Below are 26,691 nucleotides of genomic sequence, written 5' to 3' on the forward strand. Positions count from 1 at the left end.
CTCCTGGTGTGTATATTACAATCAACAAGAATGGAGACTGTGCCTGAATATCTTCATTGAAATTAAGCCAGATCTCTGAAGGAGAGAAAAAAAATCCTTGTTCATGTATTCACTAACAAAAGAGACCCTTTACTCTTGGTTAGAATAGATAGAAGGTCTTGAGATAGAAAGTTGGAGTAACTAGTGACGTGTGGGTTTTTAGGAATGCTTTTCATTTTTCGTATTTTAAATACATTTAAAAATGTTCTCTCTCACATCCCTTAGCGGGGAAAAAGAACATTTAGTTATGATCTGTGCTGTGAATATTCACTGGAAATAATTAGCAGTGTAACTAAAGACCATGTCTCCAGGCATGCTGTTACACAGGCACTTGGGGGTGAGAAACCCTGCTTATTTTTCCTGATTTCAAGCCCTCCTCTTTTTTTTCTTTTCAGACTTTAGGAAATGGAGTGATATAAAAGCTATCAATAATGTTAATTTCCATGAAGAGTCACAAAGTGAAATCCCTTTGTCTCAACTAAGAAATTTATCTTCTTATTTCCTTATTTTTGGGTTTCTTCTGCCCTTCCTGATAAGAGCACAGCTTATGAAGTTTACACAGTTTTATGTAAAGTAAACACTACAGCAGTGACATGAGATTTTTTTTTTATCCACATAAACAAGTGAATTCATAGTCTTACATGATGTTGATCATGAGAGATAAGAATACCTAAAGCAACTTAAAACCAACTGGGACAGTGGATCTGATTAGAAATGACAGTTGTTTGGGAGTTCAGTTTTGGAGGACAAAGGCTAGCCTTTGAGTGTTTATTTTAGGCTTGGGGAGTTTACATTATGGAGGTATTCACGTCTCCATTTCTTTCATTCAGACATGACACACTTCCTGGATATTTCAAGCCTCTCTGTTTTGCAAGACGACTTTGCATTCTGAAGAGGTTTCCTGCTTCATTTAATTCCATCAACTGATTGCCATGGAAACTCTTGGTGTCGTTTCCTTTTCCTGGAATGAGACATTGACTCTGTTTCAAATAGAATTTTTGGCACAGAAAATAGAATACGTTTCATAAAGTAAACTGTGTATCCACAGGAATGCCTTTTACAGTGACCTTCTGAGTGGAGAGGAGTCATACACACATCACCACAGATCTAGGAAGACATTGTGCATTGTGACAGGGTCAGGCAGGAGCATAGTCCACATCAAAATAAAGTGATAGCTGTCAGGGTTGCTTTTTATTAAGGAAGAACTTAATGATAACCCTTTGTTGTGCATCAGTCTAATTAAACATAAACAAAGCAACCAACTAAATGACAAACCCGACATTTTACAAGAATCCATCAACCTAATTTCTCCATGAACTGTAACGCAAAGACCCAACCCATATTTTGCCATAGATTTTATTTTTAAAGAACATTTTCAAGCACTCATTTGTATTGGAATATTGGAACTGGATTCACTGAGGCATTCTAGTAAGACCTGTTCTCTGAGACAAGGGTCATACTTGGACTTTACTTACTCACTTCCAACTATTTTAAGATAGGTATAGGCAGAAGCAGTCAGTCACAGTCATGAGAAAGGGGCGATTATGTTAGTATGCTTACTGCAGGTTTTCATGGGTGTGTCTGCATACTGTCATTGAATGTCTATGTGAAGGTGGCTAGCAGACACTTATATGTCTGCATATTATATACAGACATGTGGCAATCAGAGGTAAGTATTGATAGTAAAATTCAGCAAGTACTGAGAGAAAACTCTGTACATTTAGAATACGGCTTCAGCAAAATTAGTTTACATTTGAACAAGACTTTTTCCTGTAAGATTTAGGGTTTTTTTTTTTTGTTTATGTTTGAAAAATGTGTGTGAATTATAGTTAGAGATTTATATCCAAACTTATACAGGTTAGGTCTATTTTCCTAAGATGTAAAAGGGGAAAGGAGTCAAAAAAATTGTCGCTCCTTGTAAGCTCCTTGGCAGAAAATGAACGGACTCCTTTTGATGGCTTGAAGTTTCTCTATGGAGAATTGTTGGTTATGATTCTTTCATCAATCAAAGGAAATTGGAAAGCATTATTTTCCTTTCCCATAAGCCTATGTCTAGAAAAATGTGCTGACTTTAAAACTTTATTAAAATGAAAATTCATATACCTAGCACTTTCTAAAAGGAGTGCACATTTAGCAGATCTAGAAAGAGCAATAAAATAATTTTACACATTCCAAATGTTAAAGTTAAGATATTTCAAAGTGACCATGATTGCAGGGGATATGCTTTGCTTATTCAAATGAGAGGCTTATATGCTAACTTCAAGTGCACTGTAGCTGTAGCTGCTTGGTCAAAGTTTGTACAACCTGTTGGACAATCTCATGACGAAAAAGCAATAAATGGTTCCAGTAGCCACTGTGTGCTGCCTACTGTTGGAGTCACTGACTCAGCACGCTGGGCATAAATAAAGCAAGGCTTAACAGCAGATGCCGTTCAAGTTCAAACACATGCGTTGTGAAAGTTGCATTCATACCTATTTCTGGAATCATGTTTTCTGATGATTTCAGATGATCCCACCCCCTGCCATCCTGTAACCGGCAATTCGAATGCATCATATCTAAGAGAGCATATAGGAAATCTCTGCCTGCATTTTGCAGTCATAAAATGTTTGGAAACATGCTTCGGATCTAAACATTGACTTTTATGTTTGACTGAGGAATCTTAACTTTATGAGCCCCTTGACTGAAATTATTATTTTTATATTAATTTGGATTCTTGCATATACTAATATGGTTCTCCTTTTCTGCTCATTTCCAACCCCCATTTCAGTCTCTGTATTTCACTTTCTTTCTCTCCTTCCAACTTTTCTGTTTTTTGTTTGTTTTTGAAACAATGTTTCTCCGTGTAGCCCTGGCTGTCCTGGACTCACTTTGTAGACCAGGCTGTCCTCGAACTCACAGAGATCTGCCTGCTCTTGCCTCCCTGGGTGCTCTGCCCAGCTCTCTTTGCTTTTCTTGACTCTTCGGGTATCGTGTGAGTTTTGAGGGGGTGTGGATATTTCCTATGACACATTTTTGTCCTTTAAACTTAACTCAGCCACTGAAGCACAGATCATTGTCTCTTTTTCTAAAGTATACAAACATTATCATGGCCTAATAGCCCGACTCATACCAACGCAGTGAACCTCATATTAGTCATAGAGGATTGGGCAAAATGAGTATACTCTGACACAGAAGCTGTAATTCTGGTTGTTGCAAGGGCTGAACAGAGCATAATAATCTCAGTACAACAAAACACTTCCATCTATGCATCATCATGGAACAAGAATCCCCTGGCAATGTGTAAGTAAAATTTCCATCAGCTGGAGTTAAAAATCTATATGTGTGTAATTTCTACTTTGATCTATCAGAGATTAGTATGTTGTGACAGGTGAAACCCTTTTTTCTTTTTTTCTTTTTCCCTCTTCCTGGTCATTTCTGTCCTCCATCCTGGCCTTTCCCTCCCATTCTTTACTCTTCCTGAAATGATTAAGAATGCTGCTCCAAGATGAAAACAAGTCCTTTTCCCCTTAAGCTGATTTTGACCATGTTTTTTTTTTTTTTTTTTTTTTTTTTTTTAAATTATATCAATAGAAGCCCTAACTAAGATGACTATCATGTAGAAATTGCATAGCCTGAAAAAAAAATCTCTGCTCTGGTTTCTTTTTAAAATTTTTTAAGCTCATAATTTTCAACCCCTGATAATCACATATCTCTATGACATCTCCATAAATTTAGCTTTTATATAACATCAAATTGTAGGCTATATAATCACTCCATGACAATGACTCTCAGATAGCTTGTTTCACCTAATAATGTGCCATTAAATTTCTTCTAAGCCTTTTCATGACTTGATATTTCATTTTCTTTCAGCATCTAATGGTGCTATAGATACAATATTTATATTTATACCATGGCTTGATAGACCATATTTATCTTTTTAGTGTTCAAAAGCCATTTAATTACTTCTAAATTCTGGTGATTATAAGAAGAGCACTTATCCTTGTGTAAGTTTTGTATAGCTATAAGCACACAGATCTCAAACCAATCAAGTCAGGTACTAAGTAAAGATATGCTTTACATATATAAGAAGATAAAACTGCAAGTGTATCGTCTGTGTCGAAGGTGTCATTTCACAGTCCCAAAACAATGAAAGAGAGTTCTTTCTCCTTCACTTCCTCAATTACATTTGATGATGTTAGATTTTGGTCACATTTTAAGTGTAGGAAAAAAAAATCTCTGTTATGTGGGTTGACAGTTTCTTTATAAAAAAATTATTTAATTTTATTTATATATTTATTTATTATAATTTATTCACTTTGTACCCCCACTGCAGCCCCCTCCCTTGTCTCCTCTCTGTCCCACCCACAATCCCTTTTCTCCCCCTATGCTCTTTCCCTAGTCCTATGATAGGGGAAGACCTCTTTCCTTTCTATCTGATCCTAGCTTATCAGGTTTCATCAAGACTGGCTGCATCATCTTCCTCTGTGGCCTGGCAAGGCTGTAACCCCCAGGGGGAGGTGATCAAAGAGCCTGCCACTGAGTTCATGTCAGAGAAAGCCTCTGTACCCCTTACTAGGGAACCCACTTGGAAACTGAGCAGCCAATGGGCTTCCTATGAACAGGGGGTCTAGTGTTGACAGTTTCTTTAATGGCGTATAATGTGATGCATGTTGTCTATCATGCAGGGACGTCAGGACAGGAACTTGGAGGCAGGAATTAATGCAAGGCCATGGAAGGGTCATGCTTACCATCTTGCTTGTTCTGCCTGTTTTCTTATAACATCCAGGACCAAAGGTCCAGATCTGGCAGTGCCCATCATGTGTGAGGTACCACATCAATAACTAATTAAGAAAACACGCTACTGGGTACATTTTCTCAGTGAGGGTCCTCTCTTCCCAAATGACTCTAGCCTGTACTAATGTGACATAAAAACAAATATTCCGTGCAATGCTATCATGTTGGATATGTGTCATCGTGCATTTGTCAAAACCCATACAACTTAGGACAGTAAGGGGTGTCCACAAGTGGAAACTGTGGGTTTAGAGTAATACCAATGTTTCAGTGTAGGTTCAATGACTTCAGCTAATATATCCCTGGGGAGGAAGATGTGGGAGGTTGGTAGACTGTGCCTGTTAGAGGAAGGGTATAGGAATATGGCTGTGGAGAGAGGAACATCTCTCTGAAACGTTTTTGTAGATCCAACTCTTGAATTTCAGGGCTCGTTCTCAAATTAAATAGCTAAAACCCAAACAGATAAAAGCAATAAGAACCATGCACAAATGTTTCATAGTGACTCAGCTAGTCAATTTGTTCTCAGGAAAACTGAGTGAGTGTCAGGCATAGGACATTTCTTTACAATATCTCCTCCAATGAATTTTTCAAGAAGTTCACAAAATAGACAGGTATCTTGTGGCTCTAAGGACTGGATTCAGAATTTTATGATGATTATGAAGTAATCTGAGTCACAGAGTGGGACCATTCACAGACCACACTGGCTTGCATGGTAACATATGAATATGGAAACATATGCATGAGGATATATACAAGAAGGGTATCATTTCAAAAATTATTTTTTTCTAAATCTTTTGAAACTTTTTTATTCTATTAAAATCTCATTACTAAAACAACGTTTAAATCTACTCTTAAAATTAATTAGAAAATGTCATATAACTCTTTCAGGGACATTCTGCAAATGAGAGCTACTGGTTATTTCTTAAGGGTGCAGCTAAGAATCTGGTTTTAAATCAATTTACCAGCACCTTGAACACCACAGTTTTCTTCAGAACCTGTTAGAGACTGTTTATGTGAGACATTTTTGTTGTTTTATTACAAGACAAAAATCCAATGTATAAGCTGTCAGCTTAAAATAGCGATTTAAATGTGCGAAGATACGCCATGTTATGAAAATAAAATGTGCAAAAATCTTAAAAAAAAAAAAAAGAACGCTGCTCCAAATTTTGTTCTCTAAACGACAACAAACGATCATTTTGTATTGGCTGCACAACACGACTTATTTCCGGACATAAGTAGGCATTCATGGAGACAATGTAAGTTGGGAAAAGTTTTGGCACCTGAACATCCAATCCCAGCCATCTTCCCCATAGACAATAGAGAAGAAAGGCAGAGTAAGACGCTGTTCCTTTGCTTGTGGTGGGATAATGACAGATAGGACAAGAATGAAACAAAATCCTTTGTCCTTCTGTGATAAAAAAGACGCTGGAGGCACAGGCTGTGAGTTGTCCCTCATTAATCTCCTCCCCTTTCTCAGCACCACGAGACTTTTACTCTGTCACATGATCACCTACAGTCCAGTCTCTTGCAGCAAAATTTTGCCCTGCATCTTAGTAGGCTGCTTATCCTATGTCAGTCGGGAGGAATTTAAACATGATCAGCTGAAACCAATCCTAACGTTTTTATAGTCCTTACCTGATGCAATGATTTTAGATTTTCCCCAAGTTGCACAACTCCATGGTTGATAGAGAACAGAGTGTTTGATCCTCTGGAGCTGGAGTTAGAGACATTGTTAGTCACTCATACGGGTGCTGGGGCTCCAACAAGTGCTTTTGACAGAAAAACCTTCAGCCACCAAAACCTTCTTCTTAGCTGTGATCTCTCCTCAGAGCATCTACACACATCAGAACAGTCATACATGAATCAAATATTCTCTGTGCTTTAATATATTAGAGTAGCCAGGCATGGTGGTGCACGCCTGTAACTCCGGCCCTCTGGGAGGCAGAGGCAGGTGGATCTTTGTGAGGTTAAGGCCAGACTGGTCTACAGAGTGAGTCCAGGATAGAGAAACCCTGCCTTGAAAAACCAGAAACTAAAATAAATAAGTAAGTAAGTAAGTAAATAAATAAATAAATAAATAAATTTAAATAAACCCTAAAGTTATGTAGAAGAATTTTATTCCAGCAACATGGCTGCTCTGATCACATCCAAAGACCTAGGTCTATGTGATCTGGCTGAAATGCCGACAGCCCCTTTAGTACACACCTTTAATCCCAAACAATGAAGGTAAAGTTAGTTTGTAGAAGGAAGCACCCATGATTTAAAGTGATGTCTAATTGAGAAGCAGACAAAGTGACAAATCAGAGAAAGATTTGACAGAATAGGAGATGCCAGACTCTCACGAGAAGGGAAGGGAGAAGAGAGGCAACAGAGAGAGAGGGAGAGGAGACAGTTTTACCGTGACAGATTTACAGAAATGGGTAGCAGAGAGCGAGAACAAGCAAGACACAGGTGAAGACAGAAAAATCCAGAGGATGAGAAGGAGCCAGAAGATTATAGAACATATTGCCAAAGTTAGTATAAGGCAAAGCAGAACAATTCACTCAGAAGCTGAGAGAAGCTAGTTTGAATCAGTTAGTTTGGAGAGAAGTTTGAGCTAGAACAGCTGAGTTGAACGAGCTAGGCAGAGTTCAGAAAGAGCTAGAAAGAATGACCTTATTCAGCAATAAGTCTCAGAAGCTGAAAACATTCTAGGTCTAGATTGATTGTACAGAGGCTAGAAAATTCCAGGGACAGGCCTAGGTTAGCAGATGGAGGCAGTAAGTCTTGGAGACAACAATTACATCAGGCAAATAAAAGTTACTTTTACAGTGTTGGATTATTTCAAAGTCCTATAGGTTTTCTATATAATTTATCTGCCTGATAGGCTAATGAGCTTTGAAATTAATTGGTGGGGATCTAGAAAAATAATGTACATAGATGATGCCTTTGCTGAAGCATTTCTTCTCCTACAACCTGACAAATATTTCTTTGCTTAACTGAATTTGCATGTGTATTAGTCAGGGTTCTCTAGAGGAAGAGAATTTACAGAATGACTCTCTCCTTCCCCCTTCTCTATATGTGTACTTTATTTTATGTAATGAGTGCTTACTTGTATGTATGCATGTGTGCCATGCACATTAATATATAGTTCTCTAGCGGTTTAGAGGTTCTCTAGAAAAAGAAAACTTATGGAATGAATCTCTCTCTCTCTACACAGACACATTCATATATATGTATTTCATGTACGAGTAGTTGTTTTTATGTACATACATTGCACCATGCATACATACAGACACACACAAACACACACACGGTGGATTTATTACTATGGTTTACAGGCTGTGGTCCAGCTAGTCCAACAATGGCTGGTTACCGAGGGAAGGTCCAAGAATCCGGCAGTGGTTAACTTCACAAGGCTGTATGCATTAACTCGTCTTCAGTACGTGCCAGAATTCTGAAAAAGTAGGCTCGAATGCCAGTGGAGAAATAGACGTGCCAGTGAGAGCAAGAGCAAGCGAGCAGAGAGAGCAAGCTTCCTCTTCCAGGTCTCTCACATATAGAATGCCAGTAGAAGTTGTGGCTCATACTAAAGATGGATCGTCTTACCTCAAAAGAACTAGATTCAGGGTGGGTCTCCTAACCTCAAATGATTTAATTAAGAAAAATCCCTCAGAAGTGTGTTCAGCCATTTGTATTTCAGTTAATTCCAGATGTACTCAAGTAGACAACCAAGAATAGCCATCACAGCTTGACTTGTATTTATTTTTTCTGGAAGAGATGCAACACTGTAACTGCTCTATGGAATCTAAGTACAATTGTGTGTAAGAAGCAAGGAGGAAGTACTATGATCTCTCTATTGTCTATGCTAGAGGAGAGTAAGGCGGGGCACCTTCGGAAGTTTAAAAGGAAGACTTCAGTAAATATTGATGATGATGACTATGGCCCAGTATTCGCTGGAATAGTTGATTAACTATAATGTAATAGAATAAAGCTCCGGAGCTGACGAAATGTACCAGCCAGTTCTTTGAAATGGCTGTGTGAAGGAGGTTAGTGAACATGCAGGTCCAAGGATTCCTTAGAGTTCTGCTTTCTGTGGCTTTACCTGGGACCAAAGGGAACTGTGTGCGTGTGTCACTGCCCTGCAAAACCAACAGTTTGAACTTTCCTTTAGAACTGAAGAAGCTCTGGTAATGCACCTAGCAATGACTCCTTTTGAATTGTGTGAACTCAACTCGATTTAGGCAAATAAAACAACTTTCAACCTGATCCCCTGACTGATTTTTTTTTCAGGTCCTCATGATCTTGTTTTTTGCACAACCCAGTCTTACTTCCTGCTATAATGTGTTGTGTCCATGACTGGCAAACATGACATGGTTCTTGCCGTAGAAATTTTGTTTATCTGCGACTGGCAGGTCTTCCCCTACTCTCTGGGGTACACATCCAGAGGCTTTTTGGTTTGCTTCAGATTGATGATGCAAGAATAATACCAGGGAAGAAGGAAACAGGTACATAGTGACCAGTGGCAACACTTTGAAGTCAAACATCTTTTTCCCTAGTACTGGGGATGGAATCAGGGCTTGTCCTTATTTAGCAGATGTGGTAGCACTGACCTATCCCCAAGGCCATACCCGATTTCAGTCACTTTCCAGTTATCTCAGATAGTTTAAGAAATCAATCCATTTCCCCCCAACAACATAAATATTAAAATATCAATTGTAAATATCATACAGTAGATTTGCAATAAATATATGTTCATGGATAACTTAAAGCTTGACAGAATTTTGTTATTTGTCTTAGGATTACTATTGCTGTGATGAAAGGCCATGACCAAGCAAATTGGTGGAGGAAGGGATTTATTTGGCTTACGCTTTCCTATCATGTTTCATCATCGAAGAAAGGGAGGATGGGACTCAACAAAGGCTGAAACCTGGAGGCGGGAGCTGGGGCAGAGGGGTGCTGCTTATTGGCCTCCTTTATAAGCAAAGTATGGCTTGCTCAGCCTGCTTTTTCATGGAACCCAGGCCTACAGTCTCCAGGGTGCCTCCATCCACACAGGCCTCCTTCATCAATCACTAAGAAAACGCCCTCCATGCTTGCCTAGAGCCTGATCTTTTGGACGCATTTTCTCAATTGAGGTTCCCTCCTCTATGATGACTCCAGTTTGTGTCACTGACATAAAACTAGCCAGCACAGAATGTGTTACATCCAATTCTCCAAACAGAGTTTAGTAACACAATAAATCATAAGATTTTATTGTAATGTAAGTCTCAGCAATTGCCAAAATGATGATCATATTATGGCAAGAGATCACTAGAATATCTTTTCAAGTTAAATAGAAGATCACACGTTATTTTGTTTATTAGTTCTTCGTGAATTGCATATCATGTATTCCAATACCGTTCATCTCCCCACACCCCTTGTACCCGGCCTTCACCTTACAACCTCACCCCAACAGAGGAAAAAAAGTATTGTGGAAGCTGTAGTGTGTCACAGTGTGTCCCACAGCACGCCCTTTTGTCTATACATCTTTACTTGCAAATGGTCATTGCAATGGCTCATTGGTCTGGTAGGAGGCCCCCAGCTTTTGCTACTCTATCAATACTGGAACCTCACTGGAACTCCTCTCAGATATCCTGCCTGTGTCATAAAAATCTTGGAGCTTTGGATCTATAGGACAAGCCCCTTAGTTTATTCATGCAGTTTATTAATGGTGTAGATGTTGGGGTGGGCCAATTCAGATCCCTGGATCTGGGTCTGCTGTGAGGTATCTGAGCTGTTCAGCCCAGTGGCTCTTCCATTCGCACACTCGGGGCTGATTCATTCGCAACTCCCACAAGCAAGGCCAGCTCTACCCTGCTACCTAAATGAGGTACAAAGCCTGCTGTCTCTAGCGTTGTAGCTGGTGTTCTCCCTCTTTCATGACCCTGGAGCCAGCTCTCCCACCTGCTGTAGATGGCAAGGAATGAGTGAGGGGAAGGTGTCACTCCCTCCATACCACCTCCATGCCATTGTACAGCAGACAAGAGGCAGGGCCATCTTTCCCACACTCATGCCCTTGGGGTTGGCTTACCTGCAGCCCCCAAATTACCTGCTGCCCAGGTGAGGTGCAGGGCCCACTCTCCAGCATACTGCAGCTGATGAGGGGCAGGGACAGCTCTCCCACTCTCATGATGCCAGGGCCAGGTCTCCTGACTGTAGATGACAAGGGGTAACAGGTGGGATAATCTTTCTCCCCCATGTTACTGCATAGCAGGAAAGTAATGAGGCCAGCATTTTCTCGCTCACCCTCTGGGCCAGCTCACCCGTGCCATCACCACCAGGGCAGCTCTACTGTGTTGTCCTGTGGGGCATGTGGATTGTGCATTTGAGGAAGTCAGAATGGAGCTAGACTAAGGTGGAGAGGTGTCCAAATCCTGGAAATCTCAGTCTTGAGGTCAGCAGGAGTAAGACTTGCTCCCTCCCTGCTCTGTGCCAGCATGGCCTGGCACACATAGTCTCTACCCCCTACCTCCACAATTCTCCGAATACTCAAGTAGCCTGGCACCTGAAATTCTTCTCCATGTAAATCTCAGCCCCAAACAATGATATGCACCCAGCTAGGCTTCATTCCTTCATCTGCAGCTTGCACACTCAGGGGCCTGAACGTTCTGATGGGAAGAACAGATCTCAGCGTGGCGCCTAATGACCAAAAGAGCAGTAACACTGAAAACTGGGGAGATGGACTTCTTTTCCCCCACCCCTCACGACTCCCTTCCAGACTGGGCTCCCTCACTGGACTCCCATGGTTATTCTTCCCAGCCCGGTGTGCAGCGGATCATGGATGTCCTGAGAGAGGAACCGGAGAACAGAACCACACTACCCGGGTGAGGCGCAGGGCAGCTCTTCTGTTCTCATGATCCCAGCGTCAGAACTCCTGTCTTCACCAGGAGTTGATGAGCAGAGATGGAGGACAGGGGACAGGGGACGGGAAATGGGGGATAAGGAGTGGGGGTGGGGAAGGTATCTCTGCCATGTCCATGCCACCTCTGGGAAGATGAGCGGCAGGGGCAACTCTCCCATTCTTTTATCCTTTAGGCCGGCTCATCTGTACCTCTTGCAATGTACAAGGCCTGCTCTCCTGAGTACTGCAGCTGGCTTCAGCTCTCCCTCTCCTGCTCTCCTGCCTCGTGGCCAGTTCCTTTCAGCATGCTTAGGCGAGGGGTGGAACCGGTTCTACACAGCCCTCAGACATCGACATGTTCCTGGTGGCATCCCAGACCAGGGACGTCCGCCTGGTCTTTGATGATAACAGACCCCTGCTGCTGCTGGGCCATGGACTCAGATGTGGCCCCTGGTGGTAACACAGGCCAGCACCTTGTCACAAGCCCAGGTGGCATCACTGGCTGTTTCTCACTACTCTTGAGTCTCCAGTTCTGCCTCTCTTCATTGGACCACATCCTGTTACTCTTTCTCTTCCTTTTCTCCATCACTTATTTGCTCCTCAGAGTGTCTGGGGTTGTCTCAGGAGTGCTATGTGCTGTTTGTGCATTATGGTACCCACCAGGGATGGTCTTGTGCATGCTCTGAACCCCCAGGCCTGCTCAGCACTAGAGTGGTGCTCCTCTATGGCTCGCTCCTATCCAGGCCTCAGGGTGCTGGTCTGGTCATTGTCTCAGACTCGCTCCTGGCCTGGACAGCTAGGCTGGTCCTTTGTGAGCATCGTCCGTCTCGAGCTCACTCCAAACCAGGATCCTTGTTCCCAGGCAGGGTACATCCGGCCTCCGAGTCCTGGTCCTGGGAGCACGTTCAGGCCTGCCTAGCACCAGGCTGGTAGTTGTGTCAGACTCGCTTCCTGTCCAGAGCTCTGGTGCCTGACTGGTGGTCATCTCAGGCTTGCTTTCTTCAGGGAGTGCTAGGCTGCTATTTCTTCAGATGTTGGTAGGCCAGGACCCTGAGTGTGGACACCACCTCTCTCCTCTCTGCCTCCTGCTGATGCACACGTGACACAGCAGCCACACCTGCAACGCTCCACGGGCAGGAGAAGATCACAGTTTAAGGTAGTTCTCTTCAGGACATAAAATGAAAAATGAGGAGTTGCTGGGAAAAATTAAACTTTGCACTGTATGACAAAGACAAAGAGTCTTGCTGGGAAATTGTCGTGGAAAATAGGAGTTGTGGAGAGATAGGATCTGTTTGATTTAGCAAACGTTCTTCTTATAAAACAATATGACTAATTAAAAGCAAAATTTTCCAACATAATATTTTATTGATTATTTTGGAATTGTACATAATGCACCCCAATCATGCTTGCTTCCCATTCCTCCTAGGTCCACCCTCCCACCCTTTTGCCCTTTCAGCCCCCTCTCCCCCCAAATATACCAAGTCAAATTTGTGTTGGCCAAGTACTCATTGGAGATGGTCAAACTGCCAGTTGGTGGCCCCTTAAAGATAACTGAGTTCTTCTCTAATCCTCACCAGAAGCCATCGACTGTGAACACCTACATTTCAGCATCTTTATCACAATTTTTAAGGACTCTCTTCAGTAACTTCCTGTCTGGACTATTTCTGTTTTTCTTTTCCTTTTGCACAGGTGTGGTGGTGGTAAGAGGTTGACACAGAAGCCTCTCATTCTCAGTTATGAATGTGCAGGCATCAACACCACTGCAGAAGCAGCTTCCTTGCCCTTAAGAGCCGGCAGCAGCATGGATCATGGACTTCCAGCAGCAGCAAAAAACACAGACCTCAGCATAGTCTCCAGTGGCAGCAGCACAGACCAAGAACATCAACATGGCGTCCAGGGACATCAGCATGTCCTTTGCAGTAACACAGACCATGAACATCAACATGGCCCTTGGTGGCAGCATGAACCAAGTACATCAACATGGCCTCAGGCCATGGACATCTAAAACATTCTCTTGCAGTAACACGGACCATACTACAGTAAAATTTTAAGATATGAAAATAAGCACAAAAATATATTCTAAAGGTAGTTGCCATAATCATTTGGGAATTGTTATTACAAAATTATGCTATTGCTTATTTTGACGTTGAATTTTTATTTTCCTTTAAAAATTTTTAAAGATTGCTTTGTATGTGTGTTTGTTTATGTGCATATACACGCATCCCATGATGTCTCTTCTTTTCCCTTGTTATGTAACAATGTTCATCTTTGTGAAAGGAAAGTAACCGTAAATTTACCTTTTGTATTCTATGACCACATGGAACATAAAAAGTCATTCTTATTAAAAGCAGAGTAGCAACCCTTAAGCATATTTGGTGCACAGACAGCTAGGTCTGTCCTGGCTATAGATCCATGAAATACACACTTCCGTTTTGACCCATGACTATTCTTCATTACAGTATTTGTACTCTGCTGTTCTATGGAATGCTAATGTGTATCAAGTATAAAGATGTTTTGAGTTGATGATGTCTCAAAAAGCTTCAGACATGTCAAGAGATGTGTTTGTTATTTGGGAGGTGGTCAGGAATGCTTCCCAGTAAGGGGTAACTGACTCATCCCCTATGCTCTCCTTTGAGAGGCTCAGTCCTTGGGCCAGATGATAACTTCCCTTCTTTGGTCTTACACACTAATTTGGGGTAACTACTAGCAGCTGCATCCCTTGGTGCCTTCTCTTGACCAGAAATAAAAATACTTGGATGGTGGAATTACATGTTCTCAAGGCTCGTTTGGCTCTAAGTCTTTTGTCTTTTCAGTTCCAGGCAAAATGGATTGGGGAAGGTATTCTGACATCACACTGCAGTGGTCATTTGCTTTTTCGACAACCTGAGACACTTAAGCATGAATCTGAGGGACCTAATGACTCCTCTCCCTGACTCTAGCATCATGGAACAAACATAAACAAAAGCCAAAAAGTAAAAACCTGTCTTTTGTTTTGGCTTTTTAGTACCTTCTGAAATTACTTATCTTAAAGAAATGATCTGCTTTTCACAATCACATCTCATGGATTTCCCTCCTTTCCTCTGTTGTACTTTTAATTTATCTTGAAACACGACTTTTCTATAATTTATCGAACACCAAGAGTTTCCATGTCTGCTGGGCTGCTAACCATAAACAGGGTAGCAGTAGAGTTTAAAGCATGGGATATTTTTTCTATCTTTAACTTACTTTGGCATCTGAAATACTTCAGCTGCTTTACAGACCACCATGTGCTCAACAGATCTGCACAAATTTGCAGTGATGTTTTGACTTCTGTTTTTACTCTGCCAGAAAAAAAAAATAGTAATAAAAAACCTGATGAAAACCTAGTGTGCCTGGTCAGCAAAGATGTATCCTCAAAGCAATTTTTGAAAAAAAATAAATGTGTAAATAATGTTTCCCTTTGTAAAATTAGGTGTGTTCATTATAGAAAAATTTAGAAAGCACAGACAGCATAAAGGAGAAAATGCTGATCGTGTATACTCATAACTGCCAGAGATATGATTAACAAGTTAGTGTATTTGCCTTTATTTCATATGCATCAACTGGTTTCTAAAAATAAGATTTTAGCCTGGCTGTGATGAAATACTCTTAAAATGCTCCTGAAGCTTGAACTACTTAGGTTGCCGATGATTCTTATTAATTCATTTTTTTGCAGTGAGAAGCACAGAACACTTTGACATAACTTTTTTCTTCAAAAGTAGTCTCTTTAGAAGGGTAGAGTCTTAAAAAAATGAATTTCCAGATCTTGATCTGGACTCGTTGCAGATGTACACTGTTCAGTCTTCCTTCTGCTGAGTCTCCCGCACATTCTGAAGCTGCCTCTTCACAGTGCACAGTGCACAGTGTTTCCTGTGCACAGTGGCATAGATTCCCCAGTTCCTCCCTCCCTCTCTACTTCTCTCTTTACCGTGCCTCTGTGGCCCCTCCCCAGTGTAACCGTTGGTATTGAGTTCTTAGGCTTTTATCCCATGGTCCTTTTCCTGTCACCATCACTCTCTGAACTCTGCGTTCAAGGCTTTGTTTGCTATGTTTATATCTAAATGTCTTATTATATATCTCTCTAATCCAGGAGGCTAAGGCAGGGAGATGGAGAGTCGAGGCCGGTTTGGGCTGCACTAGTGAGTTTGAGGCCAGACTAATCTATAGCAGAACAAAGTCAAAGTGGAATAAAACAACCCCCCCCCCAAAAAAAAGCAAACAAAAAACAGAGTTCCTGGGGCAGGAGAGATGGCTAAGGCATTAAGAGCACTGCTACTTCTCCAGATGACCTTGGAGTCTTGGCACCCACATGGTGGTTCACATCTGTTTGTAACTCCAGTTCTAGGGGATCCAGTCCTCCCCAGGTACCTGATATGCAGATGATGCGTCAATATATGTGTAGACAAAACATCGGACACAAATACAATTTAAGAAGCTAAGAACAGCTTTCCCAGTTGTTACCTTGTGTTTCTTTTTCATGATGAAAACATAACTGTAGATTATTTATCTTACCCATGCATTTTTTTTTCCTGAGGAGTTCCAATGAGATCACATTATGAATAGCAGTTTATCCAGGAGAAGGTATTGTAATGGAGGTTATGACCTATGCTGCACAATGCTCTCAGCTAAAGCCCTTTGCCTTTTATAAGCAGTGAGTTCTTTACCTGTTAGATTCACAGGCTAAATTTTATTTCTTAGTTCTAATAACTAGAGGTGTGTTTCTGTTCTGTTTTAGTCATAGTCAGATATGAGCCAGAATCTCTCAAATGATATCGGGTAGCCTGGAGATCTTGGGAACAGACCTGGTTTTCTTTGGATAGGTTTTGTTGTTGTCGTTGTGTAATGGTTTACAGTCTAGTTGGAAAAGCCAGGCATTTGAAGAATCAGTTATTTATGTCTTTAGCATATGAGAGGGTGAGTACAATGAAGCACATCTTAAGAGTGAGATTTCTAGGAGATAGAAAGCTGCTTTGCCTGACCTTAGTTAAATGAGGAAGCTGTACATGAGCACAGAGTTTTCAAGGAAGGCATAACCAAGATGGCGACTGGCTTTAGAGAGAGCAGGAAGCTGGTGAGTGCCCCCTTCATTATTTTTAGTTGAAACATGCATACTACCAGCTTGCCACATGCTGTCAGCAAGATCCTGCCCAAATCACTCAGGTCTTCAGAGGAGGTGATAGTTTCCTGCCTCCTGGAATGTGTGTGTTTGCTGTCCGATGTTACAGGCCATTTCTAGCAACTTCTGTTATCTCTGCGCAGTTCTGCGCTACACTACCTTCAATCTCTGAAGCCTTGCCTTGCTGCTCCAGCCATTAATTTCCCAGTGGGATGGAGAGAGAAGCAATTTTCAGTAGCACATTGACTACTACAGCTGTTATTGTATTATCTATGCAGCTTTCACCCAAAGTATCAATTAGCACTTATTAAGCACTTCATGTGCTCCAGGTAATATTCTGAGCTCTCAATTTATTATCTGGTTCCTGCCCTTACTGGTCCCGCACTGGCTGAGGTCAGGCTCATTGCCAACTTTAGCATTGGAGCACCAAGGGCAGAAGGTTAACTTTGCAGAGGTTTAGCCCGACTCCCAGGAAGAGGCTGGACCACATGGCCCCACAAATTAGCTATAAGATAAACACTCATGTTTATGTGGGGATACTAACAACTTTTATGGAGCTTGTGAGAGGGTGAGCAGTCACAGTTCCCAGAGGGTTTGGAAAGCCAGAGCAAGTCCTGAGAAACGAAGTGTTTTTTTTTTTTTTTCTTTTGTTATTGTTGTTTTGTTTTCTTTTTTTTTTTTTTTTTTTTCCCAGTAAACAGTGAATGCATTCTCAAGGCCAGTTATGGCAGAATAAGGCACAAAGGAGTTTCAAGTTAGGTTGAGATACTGTGTGAGGCAGGCACTCGCACACTTAGGCTGAGTGTGGGAATCAGAGCAGCCGTTATGGGAAACAGTGTGGAGGTTCCTCAGTAGCTTCGACAGGATGACCAGAGGACCTAGCTGTTTCGGTGCTGGGGATCTCTCTAAAAGATAAAAAACCACTGCGGTGGAAACAACCATCTCCCATGTTTGCTGCAGCCTAGGTCATCATAGCCAAGGTAAGTTTTCCGTTCTAAAACGGTGAAGTCCGTATTTGTGACAGCATGGACGAACCAGAGATTATTGTGCTAAGTGAGACAGAGGATGCCTAGAAAGTGATATCCTTGAGGTCTCGTATAAGGCAGAAAAAAACTGAAAAACAAAACAAACCAAGTTGAGAAATGAGTGGTTGACAGCGGAGATTGTGAAAAGAATAAAATAGGGAGAAAGGTTGCTCCGTGAGTGCCAAATTATAGTTAGATGGGAGCAAGAAGTCCCAGCATCTATCACACAGTAGTCTGTCTGTAGACAATAGCTAGAAATTGAATTGCATATTTTGAAAAGGTAGGAGAAAGAATTTGAAAATGCTGACTTTGAGGGGTTAGACATGCTTACTCTGAGTCAAATAATATGTAGCCTATGTGCTTATTGACTCTAATAGTATTTAATAGATGTAGCACAGTTATTTAAAATGCACTATTAATATATAATTGGTGTGCATGCATGTGTGTATGTGTGTGTGCTTGTGAGTGTAGATTAGAGGTCAACCATGGGTGCTGTTTCCTAGCAGCCATCCGTCTTGTCATTTGAGATGAGATCTCTGCCAGGTACCCAAGACTTGATGATTAAGGTAGGCTACTTCCCAGCAAGCTTCGGGGACCCAACTGCCTCTGCTTCCCCAGTTCTGATGTTACACATGTGTGTTGCCACGCCCAGCTTTTTATGTCATGCTGGGGATTGAATTCCATTCTTCATGTTTCTTTACCAAGAACTTTGCTAACTGAGCTCTCTCTCCAGCCCAAAATATAAATCTTTTTTTGTCATCAATTAAAAATAAATTTAAATTTAAAATGATTCTTTATAACATTACTTAGTAATCTTTATTCTTTCAAATTTATACCAGGTGAAGGTTAAGAAAAACAAATAGCAATGATTCAGTTCATGGCCAAATTACATTAAAGTTCCTCATGGACTTTGTTAAACTTATTAAGGAAAATAATTATAAACAAAAATTAAAAAGCAACATACATTCCATGAAGTAACTGTGCCTCTAATCACCAATCTAGTTTTAATCAGCCAAAGAGAGAGACAATTTTAGAGATGGTTTCAATGAGACAAACCAGTGATTCAGTTAAGTCTGATTTTGGCTGATAATGAATTTGGTGACAAGAAAAAAAAAAAAAAAGATTTCCAGTGAAGAAACTTCAGGTTGGGTAAGTCTAGGAATAAATGCCAGAAATCATTTAACAAACCAATCATTAAGTTGACCAACCAATAAATGACTTTATGTCCTGATACTGAATTTGGTAGCATTCTAGTGCTCGGGAGATCAGGAGGCTGCTGGGAGGAGATCATGAATTTGAGGTACTTATACACCAGTTTTCCAGGCTCTGTGTCGAAAACCAAACCAAACCAAACCAAACCAAACCAAACCAAACCAAACCAAACAACTCCCCTCCCACCAAAAGAGTCCATAAATAAACATTAGGATATGGTCAGGACTTTACAAAACATAAGCAAAATATTACTCTTGAGGATTAATTTTGGTTAACAGGCAGAATTTTAGCTGGTTAAGTACTTCTAGGAGGATTCAAAGTAAGACATTTTCGTGTTGTTTTGTTTTGAGATGAAGTCTTATTATGAGACCTGGGCTAGCTTGGAACTCTCTATATAGACTAGGCTGGCTTCAAACTCATGCAGATCTGCCTGCCTCTGTCTCCTTAGTGCGGACACTAAGGGCTCTAAAGACACACCTGGCTCTAATTTTTATTTTACTGATTTGTTGGAAAATTTCTCACAACTCAGAATACCGTTGTTTTCTAAACTAATTTATCAGAAGTCAGACTTTCTCTCCTCTGTGAAGAACGGATCAGCCCTCCACAGCAGATGTTGTGAATAACATTCAAGGACGATAGACATTCTCTACCGAACCTCCTAGAATGTCTTCTACAATCTGGAGAAAGGGTGGCTTCCCTCGAAAGATGAGCTAAGCCACGCCCACAAGGATCCCAGCACAGGGACTATTATTTATTAATAATCAGCTCCATGTGGGAGTCTACTGTTGGGCAAGATCAGCAGAGTAGGGGTCCTCCTACACACAATGTAAACTATCGAATGAAGAGCTAAATATGTACCAACCCAGTCATTGAAGCTTCCATACAGTCTGTCTCATTTTGCTCCATGGGTGCATTTTTTGTACTATTTATTTATTAGTCTTTTGATTATTTTTACTTCATTTTTTTTTGTGTTTTTGTGTGTGTGTTTCTGTTCATTATTAAGAGACAAAGTGGACATAAAACGTGGTGGGTAAGGAGGTGGGGAGAATCTGGGAGAAATCGAGGGAAGGGGAAAAGCGATCAAATATATGGCACAAAATTGTTTTTCTGAATATTCACCTCTCTACAGAGACGAGGTTGAGAGTTTTCCAAATATATAGATAAGATACCTTCTCGCTGATGTCACCTGGTGACAGCGTGACAGCCTGGCTTGTCTGTCTCTGTCACCCCTAAACAACATACTCCTGAGGAGTTCTCCTTAGATATGGTATGTTAGGGTCAGAGTAGTGAGAGCAACTCATTCAATATTCAAAAAAATAACTGTTCGAAAACTAGGAAGTTATTTCCACAGGCAATTGTCTTCCTACGTTTAGCTTCAGGGAGATGTGGGAGAAAATGTTAAATGCAAAACTCCACATCTATTCCTGTTTGGCAAGAACATCTTTCTTGGATGCTGGACTGTTTTCACCAGTATCTTCTGACGCGTCTCATGATGAGCATTTTGCTAGCTCATCAGAAAGGAAGAGAGGAAAAACAAAGCAGGGCACTGAGCCCGAGAAGGGGTGTGTGGGGGGGTTTCCTTTAGTGTGTTTTAGTCAAAACAGGTCACGACCTTCGTAGTCCTCTCTTCTCAAATCACAGAGCACTGAGGAGTGTTGGGGTTACTGGCTTGGGATTACATGCCGAGATTTGCATATGAGAACACAGGAGGGAATCAGTATGTCTGGTCTTGCAGAGCTTCACAGAGCTTCATGTGACACTGTGGAGAGCAACGTGGGGATACTGTGATGAATCTATGTTTGCTTTCACAGCAGGCTGGTCACGCTGAGCCTGGGCTACCCAGCGCATAACCTGCTGTTGTGAGTTGTACACTCCATCCCAACGCCCTTCAGGCAGCCAAAGAGCCATCAGAACATGCGCCACATCCCAGGAGACTTATCCTAACTCTGCAGCTACAGTATCGTGAGGGGAAAGGAAAGTATTTAGAAGCGTCCGTCAAAGAGAAATCATTCTGGTGCGAAGATTTACTCACAAGAACAGGGGAAAGTGTCCTACTCCGAGGACCAGTGCTTGCATCTTGGCGCAGGGCTGCCGGAGCAACGCTGCACTCCCAGCAGCCGGGACCGAGGCCGCACGAGCGCCATGCTGGCACACAGACAAACGTCAAAGCATCTAACCTAGATACGTGCCTTGTACAAGATGGGGCAGGTTGTTTTCGCTGCGAAGGCATGTGATAACGGATCGTGGAAAATACAGTGTGGGTTACGAGAAGCCGGGGGAAGTTTCTTGATTTCCATTGAGGGCACACTCTCTAAACACTCGCCCCGTGCACACCCACACAGGTCCCGCAGGGTGTAAAGGGATCGTGTGGGTCAAGCAAAGGGAGACAGCATACTTCTGCGCTGAATCATTCCTTACAAATATTTGCTTTGTACTTACTTATTCCAGGTGCTGCTCTGCGTCCTGCGGATACAGGGGTGACAGAAAGTTCCCACGGAGAGAACCGTGACTGCGTGCTCACGGTCGCGCTCCTTTGAGCACCCTGGTACTTACCCCATTTAACCTCCATGGAACTCTCTATGGGGGGTGACGTCAACCCCATTTCATGGGCCCCAAAACAGAGGCCCGAGAGAATTACTTGCTAGAACAGGGTGAAGACCCAGACGGTGATCCATCAACTATCTTGCCACACTGCCTTTTCTTGTCACGCTGCCCTTGGATGCTGGGGATGGAAAAGTGCATTTGGAAGGTGTGGGGACAGGGAACCCAGAGGATGGAAAACTGTCAACCCCAAGCTCAGTGCCAGAGGCGCTATGCTTGGTGGGACGTGCTGATTGTCTAGTTTCGTCCTGCAACACGTTACAGATAATGTTAAACCGTGCAAGGTCAGAACTGGTTACGTGGAAAGAGCAGGAATTGTTGGAGTCCGGGAACTCCTACCACGCTGCCACAGAAGAAGAAAACAAAGCCGGAAAGCAAACAGTCGAGAAGCCGTCTTCAGATTTGCCTCTAAGATTCTTGGACATGTGCCTGTATGTTCATTCAGCTTTAAAAGTTAAAGCTGCGCTTACATATCATGGCAGGCCTGTGTCAGGCTGAGCGACTCAGCGAGGAGAGGAAGTATTTCTGCTCTTAAAAAAATCCTCGTGGTATGTTGAGCATGTGTTTTGGAGAAGTTTTTTTTCACATCCTTTTTTTTTATGTTTGAGAAAAGTTAAAAAAACCGAATGTGACGACATCATTTGAATTTCACATCCTATTTCACAGAAGTTTTTAGTTTTTGAGAGTGAAAAAATGACTTTCTTTAAGAAATACCTGACTTGGCTGGTCATCCGACATAGGAAAGTGCTTTTGTGTTTGGGTTTCCTTATGTGTGGCTGGCACACAAAGGTGTCACTAGTTACGGCAGTGGCTTAACCGGCCTTCCCACTTGGGGTCACATAGATCTCAGTACCACGAGTCGCTGCTGACTACACTGCAAGCTCCCTGTCCCAGAATGCCCACAACATGCCCGCTCCCTAGCCAGAACCTGCTGCGTCCCTCGGTGTTCACAGGAGTCATTCACCTCCATGTGCTACAGTTGTCCACGTGAAGGGCCAGCTTGAGGACTATCCGGGGAGCATCGCCCCACTTTCTGACTGGATAATGTTCTCATGCATTCCACATGGTGGAACAGATGACTTCCGGGCGGGGTGGCATCTTTCCTCACCCCTCCCAGGAGCCATGGTTTTCTCGCCAGTGCATCTTTCCAAGCTACTTTCTCTTTCAGGAGGAACACTCCTCTGGGCTGCCCATCCCTTTGCAAATGGGATTCTAGTGGGTTTGTCCTGATGCTTCCTAAATAAGTGTCAGCTAATGTAATGTGTTATCAGACTCAAGCCGAGAGACGGTAGGATGTAACTAAGAATCACACACACGTGAGCGCATTCACTTTTTACAATAATTCTACGAGGAAAGAATGTTCTTTCCATGGGTGAGTTGTGGCTAAAATAGTCCAACTCATCTGTGTAAGTGCCTGCAGAGTGGCTGATGCAGACAGAACAGTCGTGACATCACAATCCACGCTTAACTCTCTGCTGTGTCCCAGTGTCTTCTCAGAAAACAAAACAAAATCCAACAGTCTCCACTGAAGTCCACGTTAAAGCATTACTCAGGAACCCTTGTCTTCATACGTCACAGAGTTTTATCCCTGAAAAGTGCTTGCTCCAATAACTCAGAAATCTCAAAGGCAGGCAAAGTGCTATGCAGTTTGCATTGTGAAGAGTGGTTTCTGTCCCTTTCACTGCTAGGTCATCAGTAGTCTCATGTGCTAGACCAGGCATCAGGTGCGTAGAAAGGCATTTATCTGGTTGACTGCAACCACAACCTGTGACCACTAAAAATGTGTATTTTAGTGTACGGAGTAAGAACTGTTCCAGAACAGAACAAAATAAAACTATCCTTCTAGGTCAGTGGTTCTCAACCTTTACAATGCTACCTGCGACCCTTTCATGCAGTTCCTCATGTTGTGGTGACCCTCCCCCGATAAAATTATTTCATTGCTACTTCTTAACTATTATTTTACCCCTGTTATATTTATAACATAAATATAGTTTGGAGGTAAGAAGTTTGCCAAAGAGATTGTGACCCAGAGTTTGAGAACCACTGTTCTAGGCCTCTGTGAAATTTTCTGTGCAAATCAGCAAATTTATGGATAGGTTTTTAGGACTAACAATCTTAAAAGGTAGAGAAATGGAAAATATTTCCACTTTATTTTCAACGACCAAATAAAAACAAAACTTTATGGGAGGTTTATTGCGTTACAAAAGGATTTATGTCTCAATAAAATACAAAATAGGGTCTTATCATTTTGAAATATGAAGAAAGAATCATACTTGTCTCTAATTACACATCGCCAATGAGATTAAGTGTGTCTTTCTGAGTTCTTACAGCGAGTGCCATAGCAGTGAAACAAAGGTTTTGTGGGTGGCCTGAGGGGGTGCCCTCGCTTAAAGCACTTATGCAAATAAATGTACAAGCTCTCTTTATGCCAAGAAGACAAGCTGGTAAGTATCTGAGAGTTTTTCCCTTCCTGGTGTGTATTGTCTACACAATAAGTTATTTGAGTACTTGAAACTGTTTGTGTAGTGTAGAGATTCCAATAAAAACATAAGAACATTTGCTGAAATGAGAAAGGTTAACATTGTAGATTTTTATTTCACCGTTAAAAACAGTGTGATGAACTCAGAGGTCATAAAAATAGCTTTACGTGTGTATAGACACACACACACACACACAAATGTGTGGTCTAGGTTTGGTGGGAAACTGTTCTTCCACCTCTTGCCCACTCCCTACCCCATTTTTTTTTTTTTTTTTGATTTTAGATAATATTCCCTGCATGCTCTTGGTGATGTCGCATAGCACTTCCATTCTCTCCTGTTCTTTCAGGTCCAGGAGAGTTTGTTCTTGACAGCACATGAGTTCCCAACAGGGCATCTGCAGGAAAATCACCCTGAGGCCTCCTCTGAGAGGTCTGCCTGACTGAGAAGGTTTTCATACAGAATGTAAAGCTCATCAAAGTACAACACAATCAAGTCTCCAGGTCAGGTGTTTGTATAAATTGCCTTAAAGACCAAGATTGTGATACAAAGCAGGTGTGAGATCTAGGGTTTTGTGGAACAGTTAAAATGGTGAAAATAGAAGTAACTTATAGTGATCTTTACATTTTAAAAGTGTGTGCATACATTTTATATTAATGGCACAGTAAGTATTAAAGCATGACCTTTGACAGGCAGCACTAAGTTGCTCTAAATTCCTTGTTTATGCCTTTGATTATTTCCGTTTAGTAAGATGGTGCTATTTTATTACTGTTCCAAGGAAAGGGATAAGTTTCCCGTGTAAAGTGCTTGCTACACAAACACTTGGACCCAGGTTTGTGTCTTCAGTACCCCTAACAGAGGTAGGACCTGTGTCTTTAACCCCAGAACTGGGAAAATAGGCTAGTGGAGTGCTTGCAAACCAGAGAGCTCTACTCTCAGTGAGAGATTCTGTCTCAAAGAATAAGGAGGAGAATGATGAAGAGAACCACCCAACATCAACTTCTGTCCTCTCTTCATGTGTGCCATAGTAAGCAACCGCATACACATGTGCATACAAATGTATATATACTACACGCATGAACGCTCACGCATGCGCACAAAAGAAATTAGTTTTCAGGGAGAATAACAATAGTCTCCTCTTTCAAATTATATTTACATACCAAAGGGAAGGTATTTACATTGCCTTTGGGTTATAGATAATCAACACAGTCTTTAGATTTGTAGAACAGAGGTAGACAGCTACTTCGACCCATCAAAGTTACATGGGAATGTCAGCTACATGTTTAATTCCAAGGCTTCCTGCCATAAGACATGGCGTCGTTGGAAAGCAGCTGAGTTTGGAGCTATAGCACAGCTGCCTATGGGAGTGGACTGTGTGAAAGGGACCCTGGGCAGAAGCAGGTGAGAGGTGGTGTCTCCTACGCTTTCTGCCTCTTCTTCTAATTCATAGGAGAATGGAGCAACACTATGTGATGAAAATCACCTGGATTCACGGATGGCCCCTGTTGCTGGGCTTTGATGGTTACTCTCCATAAGTCCACAGGTTTCACGCTTAGTCCCAGAGGGGTGCATTTGGGAGGTGGTGGAACATTTGAGAGGTGAAGCCTAGGATGAGCATGTCCTGAAAGGGGACAGTGGGACCTCAGCCCCTTCCTTTGTTTCTTTGCTTTTCAGCTCTTGGCTTGTTCTAACATGTGCCTCTGCTGTTATGTGCTGCTTGCCAGAGACCCATGGGCCACTCAAACATGGATTTGAACCATGAGTTCAAATGGAAACCTTTTCTCTTGACTTAGTGTTTCATGACAGTGACAGAAAGCTAGGTAGCCCCCTTATGAAGAGGAGAAACACCAACTGGCTGCTGTATAAACAGAGGGGAGCCCCAGTTGCAGCCACTAGACGTTGGAGTGGACCAAGTCAGCATACCCCAGCGATACCCACATATCGCTTTCACTGCAGCACTAGTCACAGCACCTAAGTGATGGAACCAACCTTAGTGTCCAACCTTAGTGTCCATGGGTAAAGAAAATGTGCTTTGTACGCAAAATAAAGGTTTTCAACCATGGAGAAAGATGAAATTTTGCTATTTTCATGAAGATGCATATAACTAGAAATAAATGTTAAATTAAGCTTGATTGAATGACAAAATATCATGTTTTCTCTCATAAGCAGTTCTCAGATTTTATATGGATACATCAAATCATGTATCTATATGTGATAAAAAGAAGCTTTCTAGGGAATGAAGACTAATGAGGTATTAATGAAAGAGGGGAATGGGAAGAATATGTAACTCAGTAAATCTGTAATGAATAAATACAATAAATATTTAAAATTAAAGAAAGAAAGGTGGAGCCGGGCACGGTGGCACATGTCTGTAATCCCAGCACTCAGGAAAGAAGAGGCAGAGCTCTGTGAGTTCAAGGCCAGCCTAGCTTACAAAGTGAGTCCAGGACAGCTAAGGCTACAAAGAGAAACCTTGTCTCAAAGAAAACCAAACCAAACCAAACCAACCAAAACAAAAAAAGTTGGAGTTGAGTATAGCAGCTAATGGTATCTTACCTATGCAAAACAGGA

At 41.9% G+C, this 26,691-nt stretch overlaps 1 non-coding gene across 1 annotated transcript; it reads right to left on the reverse strand.

The window, feature by feature from the left end:
- Positions 1 to 12,678: 12,678 nt before the first annotated feature.
- Positions 12,679 to 12,809, reverse strand: LOC129691437 (small nucleolar RNA SNORA17). The gene has a single exon (XR_008722464.1). It is a non-coding gene; the product is annotated as a small nucleolar RNA SNORA17 (small nucleolar RNA).
- Positions 12,810 to 26,691: the final 13,882 nt, after the last annotated feature.

This window comes from Psammomys obesus, unplaced genomic scaffold (assembly GCF_907164565.1).
Source record: "Psammomys obesus unplaced genomic scaffold, mPsaObe1.curated_primary_1811, whole genome shotgun sequence".
Taxonomy (NCBI): domain Eukaryota; kingdom Metazoa; phylum Chordata; class Mammalia; order Rodentia; family Muridae; genus Psammomys; species Psammomys obesus.